The sequence below is a fragment of the Hordeum vulgare genome, chromosome 1H (genome assembly GCF_904849725.1).
Source record: "Hordeum vulgare subsp. vulgare chromosome 1H, MorexV3_pseudomolecules_assembly, whole genome shotgun sequence".
Taxonomy (NCBI): domain Eukaryota; kingdom Viridiplantae; phylum Streptophyta; class Magnoliopsida; order Poales; family Poaceae; genus Hordeum; species Hordeum vulgare.
The window spans coordinates 76,224,487-76,234,170 of NC_058518.1; positions in this window are offsets into that span (position 1 = coordinate 76,224,487).

The following is a 9,684-nucleotide window of genomic DNA, read 5'->3' on the forward strand; positions in this document are numbered from 1 at the left end:
CCTTGTTTGAGTGTATGCTTGCTTGTTTGATGACTCAACCCATGAAAAACTTATTATTTTGCTTGTCGAGGGATACTACCGCAAGTTTGTCGAGGGATTCTCCAGCATCTCTCGACCTATGACTCAGCTCTTGAAGAAAGGCCGGAAGTTCGACTGGACACCGGCGTGTGAAGCAAGCTTCCAGGAGTTGAAGAAGAGGCTAACTACCGCTCCGGTATTGGCTACCCCAGACATCAACAAGGGATTCGTGATATATTGTGATGCCTCGGGAACCGGGCTCGATGGAGTCCTGATGCAAGATGGCAGGGTCGTGGCTTACTTGTCACGGCAACTGCGACCGCATGAGGAGAATTACGCCACCCATGATCTCGAGCTAGGAGCTGTAGTGCATGCTCTGAAGACGTGGCGACGTTACCTTCTGGGAAAGCGATGTGAGATATATACAGACCACAAAAGTCTGAAGTATATCTTCACCCAGAGAGAGCTGAACATGAGACAGCAGAGATGGCTTGAGTTAATCAAGGATTACGACCTCAACATTCAGTATCATCCCGGCAAGGCGAACGTGGTAGCCGATGCCCTGAGCCGGAAGGCGGGCTCCTTGAATGTCGCTCTCAAGGAAAGGTTACCCGCCTTGTATGAAGAGATGGAGGGCTTAGGACTTGAGATAGTCGAACCAGGGTACCTGGCCAACCTCGAAGTCAAGCCTACTCTGGCAGACGACATCAAGGAAGCCCAGAAGGGGCACGAGAGTATCGAAGGCCTCAAGAGGAAGGTACGAGAAGGCAAAGCCCCAGGATTCTCGATTGATGAGCAAGGAGTATTATGGTACGGGAAGCGCTTATGCGTACCCAACAAGGCCGAACTTAAGGACATTGATCATCAAGCTATTGACCTTCAACCGGATCTTACCTACCGCGAGAGACCGATCCGCATTTTGGACGAAGCAGAGCGTTGCACCAGAAGCCGCACCATCAAGTTTTTCAAGGTTCAGTGGAGCAACCATACCGAAGCAGAATCCACATGGGAGCGTGAAGACTATCTCCGATCAGAATTTCCCGAGTTGTTTAACGCTTAGCTTAGGAATCTCGGGGACGAGATTCTTGTAAGGGGGATAGGTCTGTCACACCCTGTTTTCCACCCCAAGTTTTCTGTATTGCAAAAATCAGAGCTTATTAAAACTTTTCTAAATAATGTTGTGAGTGCAATGTCAACCCTTGTTTGAGTGTATGTTTGCTTGTTTGATGACTCAACCCATGAAAAACTTATTATTTTGCTTTCATCAAAAACCCTTTTTCCTTTACATCAAGATCACCTTCATCATGTTGGGATACACTACTAGCTCATGAAGCCAAGTGGTACTTTCAACTAAATTTGGTGATCTGATCCTAATATCATTTTCATTCATTAAAAACACTATTTAGTGATTTAAAATATTATTTTCCTATTTTATATCTATGTCTATTTCTAAGGCCAGTAATGATATTTCCACAAGGAAAATTACTTTCCTGCCTTAGAAAATTCTGAGTAAATTCATGGAAGCTCAGAAGGACATATATTTTCCATACATAAGATTTTCAACCCTATTTTATATTAATATTATTTGAGTAAAACCCTGAAAACCATTTCTGTCTGTTTTAGCTTTTTGAGATGTTTCCAAAGGAAAGTATCTTAGTAAATTCCCATTAAATTACAGGAGCCCTCCCAAACCATATTAGGTGCTCACCTAAAATCTCACCTTGTTCCAAGGTAGGTAAGTGCACTTAGAGAGACCAAAACCCTCTCTGTCCAGAGTAGAGTTGGAACAACTCTACATTGCAAAGTTTCTCCAATGGAGCTGAAACTTTGCACAGGTGTTTAACACCCCAAATGAGGATTCCACACCAAAAATGGGATTTTTGAGACTCTGTTTGACCACACTTCCTTTGTAAGGGACAGTACTGGTCACTTTGAGACATTTTCAAGTTTGCAAAGCCAAACTTGTTCAATGGAGCTCATATTTGGTGGAACCCCATGTTTTTACCCCTAGACCAAACCTGTTAAGTTTCATCTACAGTGGTGGAGTGGAAGCACCCCAAGTCACTGTCGAACACCTACTGACAGGAAGGTAAGAACCTTCCTAGCCACTGTTTTACCCAATGTCAAGGCCCAAAACTTGGTGGGTTAGAGCACCAGAACACCCTGAGCACCCAGTCAACCAGCCCCTCCCCAACTCGAAGCACAAGTGACAAGAACTCCAATTTGAGCTGCAGGACAGTACTGGCAACACTAGTGTTCCTTGCTCCCTTGACCAGCTCGAGCTCCCACTAAACCACAACGGCTAGGCTCACTCCCAGCAACACTCGGGACATGGAGGACACGTCCCAAGTGCCCCAGAGCGAGCCAGCATGCCGTGGCATGCCAAAACTGCGCTCTGGGCGCGCTGCAGAGAGCCACCCGCAAGGGGCCGACGCTTCGGCCGGTCCCAGCCTCCCCAGTTGTGTCCAAGCACTCCCCCGACAGCCCCTCAGTGCAAAGCTACCCCAGGGACCCTCTCCCCCTCACGCAAGAGCTCAGGCGACGCGTGCCCGTGCGCGCCCGACGCGGCCGAGCATGCACGATCGCTGCAGCTCGCCCCCACTCACTTTCCCTCTGCGGCCGTTGCACCCGGAGGCCCTAAACCACGTCCCGAACCCGTGGTTTCGCGGCCAGCACCTCACTGTGCTTGCACGCGTGCCACGGTGAGTCACCGGCGTGCCCGAGTCGGGTCACCATCGTTGGCCTATAAATAGACCCCCCCCCCGGCACTCCAGCACCCTCCAAGCAGCTTCAGAACGACCAGTAGACTCTCCCTAACCGCCCAATCGAGCTCGCTGAGCCCTGGTGCTCGAGATCAACCGAGGTCCCTCCGCCTCGGAGCTCCGGTCGATCTTCGGCTACACGTCGGCTCCTGCGCTGCCCGACCTCTCATTACACTCCCCTCGACACCAGGAACGTTTCCGCTAACTCTCCCGAGCAAATCCATACCTCTAGCCCCTAGTTCAACACGAACCCGAAACCCTTCCGCCACGAGCACCTCGTCGCCGGCGACCCAGACCACCTCCGGTGACGTCCCGACCACGAGCAGGTAGGCGGAAGCATGAGGAACCCGTTCCCATTCCTAGCTAGGCCTAAGGACAACGGCAGCCTCGCCGGCGTCCATCTCCACCTCTCTGGCCAGAGGTAGGAGAAGGACCCGACAGGTGGAGCCCACCTGTCGGTGTCCTGTGGTAGCCAGCGCGTGCAGCCGCTGACGCTGACCCCACGGGCCCGCAGGTCAGGTTTGAACCTGGCCCGCGCGCGCCTGTTGGTCAGGCCTGTTGGCTGGGCCGACTGGATCTGTTTCCCTGGCCTTTTTCTTTTTCTTTTAATCCTGAAACTAAATGATTTTTATAAAAAGATTTAACCAGTAGAAAAATATAATTCTTCCACCATTATTTTTCTAAAAATGAGTAGTATTTGATTCTGTAATAGTTGACATTTATCAATAACAGAAACTATTTTGGTATAATAAAATGATATTAAAAAGCACTTGTTTGCTTCTGTTTTCTTTTAAATAAATATGCTTAGCTAATAAAACAGTAGGGAACATTTTTCAAAATAATAACCTGAATTTATTCAAGCCTTGCAACATTTTTAAAAACACTTTCTGAACAGTTTTAGTAAAAGCTAGTATTTATCTATTCCTTTCTCGAGGTAGAGTTACCGAGTGACGAAGGATCCGGAGCGGAAGACCTCGAAGACCCCGGATACCTAGCTAACCAAGGCAAGCATGCCCTTTTGCCATGACTTAAGTAAATAAAATGATGCATGCTAGAATAGCAAGTATTTTTCCGTTGCATGTAATCACGATGCCGGTTCATCATTGATGTGATGGTACCGAAGGCTTCTTCGAAGCCCTTGCATTATAGTAGTGATATTCACATGGCTCCACGGAGCACAAACATGATGAGCTTGATCTTACCATCTACGAGGATCATGCTACTGTCATGTTGACTAGTAGAGTATAAACACTGCATTGAGCTTGACCCCGTGAGGGTCATGATATTATCATGTTGACAAGTAATAATAGAGCATTTTATCATGAGCATGATGATGGGTTAAATAAAGAGTGTATGAAAACCCCGTCGGGTGCCACTAATGCCCGAGGGTGATGATGAGTTGGTGATCACTTTTGGTGAAGTGATGCATCGGTGATTTTGGTGTGAGTATGGTTTCGGAAATGGATTAGATTTATGATGTGTCGACCGTCCCAACCTTACCCAGTACGACCACGATACCCCTTCATGGGACGGGGCTTTGTTGATTACTCTGGTCGGTGCTAACAAAGAGCCACATTACTAGTGGCGGGAGTGATCGGTGTCACTCTCGTGATGGGGTCGTGCCAGGTAGGACGACTATGCCATTATTATGAGTTCCAGGCACACCGTTGGTCCCTGCATGGTTGTTACAGTCCAGAGTCGGTGCTCGTAAGACGTACAACATGTGGGCTGGGTACCAATCGAGTGGATCTCTTTGTCTAGTATCGTCAAGGGAAAGATGATGATCGGATACTTACCTCGGGTATATGTGATATACCGCGAGTCGTGGATGACACGGAAGTATTCTGTTTCTCGTGGGTCCAGCATACTACCTCTGCAGAGTGTAAACTATTCGAATAGCCGTGTCCACGGTCAAGGACAGTTGGGTGGTGCTGCTTAAACTACGTCCAGAGTTTCCGCATAAACCAAGTGTGTGTGCGTGGTGTTAAAAAGGTGTTGTTATAATCATGATAATCATGATAATATGATCAAGTTCGGTGACTTGACATATAGGGTAAACCCGGATGGTTTAGCCCTCATTAATACACTGAGGTTATGACAAGTCCGATGACTTGGCATATAGGGTGAACCCGGTGTGTTCAACCCCTGTCAGATATATTGATATCTGTAACCTGTTCTTCAAAAGTAGTTCTTTATCTTGTTGCATATACTTGATCATACCACCTCATCGCATTCCACTCGAGATATATGTTACTGTTATTCATTACCATATATATGTCATGGGCTGTTTGCGAGTACATTCAAAGTACTCATTGGCTTGCCACTGGTTATGTTATTGACCAGACATGGAAGGACCGGAGTTTGGCGATGAGTACGCCGTCGGAGACGAACCTGCGATCTAGGTCGCTTCCGAGTCAGAATGCCTGTCGGTGTAGGCTTGATGGCCTGGGCACCGCTTAGCCCTTACGAGTTTCCGCTACTCGATGTATCCCTTTATTTGGCTTTAGGCCTTGCTCTTGAACCCGACCTTCTGGTCGTTTGATGTAATAATTTGGTACTTGGATGTAAGACTCTATTATTCAGTATCTGTGTTCAGTGAACATTGATCCTTGGGGTCACTGGTCACAGCGAACTCGACTTGCTAGTCAGGGTCCCCACAATCATTGTGCCGCCATCGAGGTTGTCGTGCTATCTATGCTATCACTACTAAGGCTACTACCTAGCAATATAGTAAACGCATCTGCAAGCACAAACGTTGGTTTAAAAGACAACCCTATGGCTCCTACCGGTTGCCGTAGCATCGACGTGCAAGTGGATATTTAACTATTACAACATGATTATCTCATACATCCAATATATCATATCATGTCTTTGGCCATATCACATCACATGCATACCTTGGAAAAACAAGTTAGACGTTCTCTAATTTGTTGTTCCATGTTTTACGTGGCTGCTATGGGTATCTAGTATGATCGCATCTTACTTACGCAAAGCCACAACGGTGATATGCAATATGTTATTTAACCTTCTTCAAGGACCGCCTCAATCAAATCTGACTCAACTAAAGTTGAAGGAACGGGCACCCGCCAGTCATCTTTATGTAACAAGTTGCATGTTAGTCGATGAAATCGGTCTCTTGTAAGCGTACGAGTAAGGTTGGTCCGGGCCGCTTCAATCCGACAATACCTCCGAATCGAGAAAAGACTAAGGAGGTCAGCAAAAAGAACATCAACGCCCGCAAACTCTTTTGTGTTCTACTCGAGATATCATCTACGCATGAACCTAGCTCATGATGCCACAGTTGGGGAACGTAGCATGGGAAACAAAAAAAATCCTACGCTCACGAAGACCTATCATGGTGATGATCATCTACGAGAGGGAGATCGGATCCACATACCCATGTAGATCGCTAAGCAGAAGAGCTAATAAATGCGGTTGATGTAGTGGTACGTCTTCACGATCCGTCCCACGAACCGTCTCACGATCCGCCCCGATCAAGTGCCGAACGGACAGCACCTCCACGTTCCGCACACGTCCAGCTCGATGATGATCTCCGCCTTATTGATCCAGCAAGAGAGACGGGGATGTAGATGAGTTCTCTGGCAGCATGACAGTGACCGGTGGTGGTGGTGATCTATTCTTGTAGGGCTTCGCCTAAGCACCGCAGAAATCCGATCTAGAGAAAGAACTACGAAGTAGAGGTTTAGGGTTGCACGTGGCAAAGTTGTGTGTCTCAAAAACCCTAAACCCTCTAGTATATATAGGAGGAGGAAGGGGCAAGCCTTGGGGCTCAAGGGGAGCCCCTTGGCTTCGGCCAAAGTGGGAGAGGGAAGAGTCCTCCTAAAATCCCACTTGGATCAGGACTCCTTCCTTAATTTCCCACCTCTTTTGGATTTTCCACTTTTTCCTCATGGTCTTTCCTTGGATGACTTTGTCAGCCCATTATGACTTATTGTGCATCCAATAAACCCATGTGGACCCCTTGGAGTGTGGTGGTCCCATCCAGTGGGCCCCCGGAACCCATTCATCACTCCCGGCACACTCCGATAATGCTCGAAAACCTTCCGGAATCCAAACACCAACTTCCTATATATCAATCTTCGTTTCCGGACCATTCTGGAACTCCTCATGACGTCCGGGATCTCATCCGGGACTCCGAACAAAACTTCGGTCACCAACACATATAACTCAACTATACCGAAACGTCACTGAACCTTAAGTGTGCAGACCCTTCGGGTTCGAGAACTATGTAGACATGACCCAAGACACTACTCGGTCAATATCCAATAGAGGGACCTAGATGTCCATATTGGATCCTATGTATTCTACGAAGATCTTATCTGTTGAACCTCTATGCCAAGGATTCATATAATCCCGTATACCATTCCCTTTGTCCTTCGGTATGTTACTTGCCCGAGATTTGATCGTCGGTATCCCCATACCTAGTTCAATCTCGTTACCGGCAAGTCTCTCTTTACTCGTTCCGTAATACAAGATCCCATAACTAACTCCTTAGTCACATTGCTTGCAAGGCTTATTGTGATGTAGTATTACCGAGTGGGCCCCGAGATACCTCTCTGTCACACGGAGTGACAAATCCCAGTCTTGATCCATGCCAACCCAACAGACACCTTCGGAGATACCTGTAGAGCACCTTTATAGTCACCCAGCTACGTTGCAACGTTTGATACACACAAGGTATTCCTCCGGTGTCCGGTAGTTGCATGATCTCATGGTCATAGGAACAGATACATTGACATGCAGAAAACAGTAGCAATAAACTCACACGATCATATGCTACGTTCATAGTTTGGGTCTTGTCCATCACATCATTCTCCTAATGATGTGATCCCTTTATCAAGTGACAACACTTGCCTATGGCCAGGAAACCTTGACCATCTTTGATCAACGAGCTAGTCAACTAGAGGCTCACTAGGGATAGTGTGTTGTCTATGTATCTACACATGTATTTGAGTTTCCAATCAATCAATTCTAGCATGGATAATAAACAGTTATCATGAATAAAGAAATATAATAATAACCAATTTATTATTGCCTCTAGGGCATATTTCCAACATTTTCCGCACTCATGGTACTGTTAGTTTATGGTTACTCGGTATATTTTATCGTTGCAGCACTAACATTTACTTTCTTGTATTTATTATCCTGCAAAACTATCTTGTTTACCCGTATTGTTACTCTAGTTTTATTTCCTAGATATTGCAAAACGTTTAGCGCGCGTAGAGTTGTGGCAGTGGTTTATAGAACTTGACAGAATATTTATCTCACCTTTAGCTCCTCGTTGGGTTCAACACTCTTACTTATCGAAAAGGCTACACACGATCCCCTATACTTGTGGGATATCAGCTACTAAGAATAAACACCAGCAGAAGGACAAGCGAGGCGTGATCAACGAAAAATCTTCGGTCAAGGTATGGCCTATATCAAGTCTTGGCTCTGCTATGTGTAAAATTCCGGATACTTCAGAAGGAAGCCAGAATCAGCCATAGATCCGACTGTGTACACAAGGCTTGTGGTGTAAGGTACCGAGCGTCCCAGCCTTCCTTCACAAGCTACCAGACTACAAATCTTTCTCCGTACGTTACTTGGTGAGAAAAGCTTCTGGGATACGGCACTCCCATCTTCCACAGCGTGCTACCGTGAAATATTTCCGACATAAGGAACCCGGCCTTCAGCAGTAAGCCACATGAAGGAAAACATTCGAGGCATGATATCCAACCTTCTTCAGAATACTACCCTGGCAGAAGCTTCGAGCATAAGGAATGTAGCCTCAGTCAACACACCATTGTGCCTACAACAAGCTTGTCAGAAGCACGACTAGTCTGGATACACATTCGCCTCAAAACCCAGTGGTTATGAAAGGAATTATCCTACACCTGCATATGTTGTGAGCATGCGGTCCAGTGGATCAGTTCACGCGAGCCACTTGTACTCGGGATGGACTGTCTCTAGAGAAACATCGGCCACATACTTCAAGGAAGAATATGAGAACAACAACCCCTACGACATATGCAAGAGTAAGTTGTGAAAACAAGCCAACAAATAGGGAAAACAATGAAGGAATAGTGTTGGCAGGACATGACAGGTCCATCAAAGGAACCTTCAAGAACCAAAGAAGTTGTGGACAAACAACCTCTGTGATGGTCAACAAGATACAGCTTCACGAACAAGGTGGCATTACCAACCCTTGTCAAACTCTTGCATATGCGGTCACAACAATGCCCTACATGCGGCTACAAAGGAGCTTGCCGCACTCCTCATGAATATGGGCTACCCTCCAAGGGAAAAGGCTATGGTCCAAAAGATAGATCGGATGATAGCGATACTATGCTCAGCTCAGTAGTCACAGCAGGGACTATAGAGGATATATATATGAACAAAGCCATCTCCACGAGTGATAGAGTTTGAAACAAGACACTCATATAGAATGTCTCAAAGCACTTCAGCAGCAACAACTCGTAAACATCATGACATCATTGGAATAAGAGATTACTGATCATGCCTGACACTTCAGTTGTGGATATAGCAGCAATAGCTCGGTGATGTTGAATTATGGATCACCTAAGGGCAAAGTCAGGATGCATAAGCCAGAAGGAAACATCAGAATGGAACCCACAGCTAGACTGAGCATTCTGACATGGCAAAAAGAAAGCCACTTCCACTCACTCGATGCCATACGAGCACGTGAGCCTGGTACCGGCAAAGAATGTCTTGCCCACGATAGTCAGAGTATGAAGTATCGCAATAAAACCCGAAGAAGTTACTTCCAGGCCGTGGAAACCGAGCTGTCTGTACTACTCACTACCCCACCCAACAACTCCACCACCAGGACAAAAGTTACACTTGATAGGAAAGAGAAGGATTCAAGAAAGTTGTGTGCAGA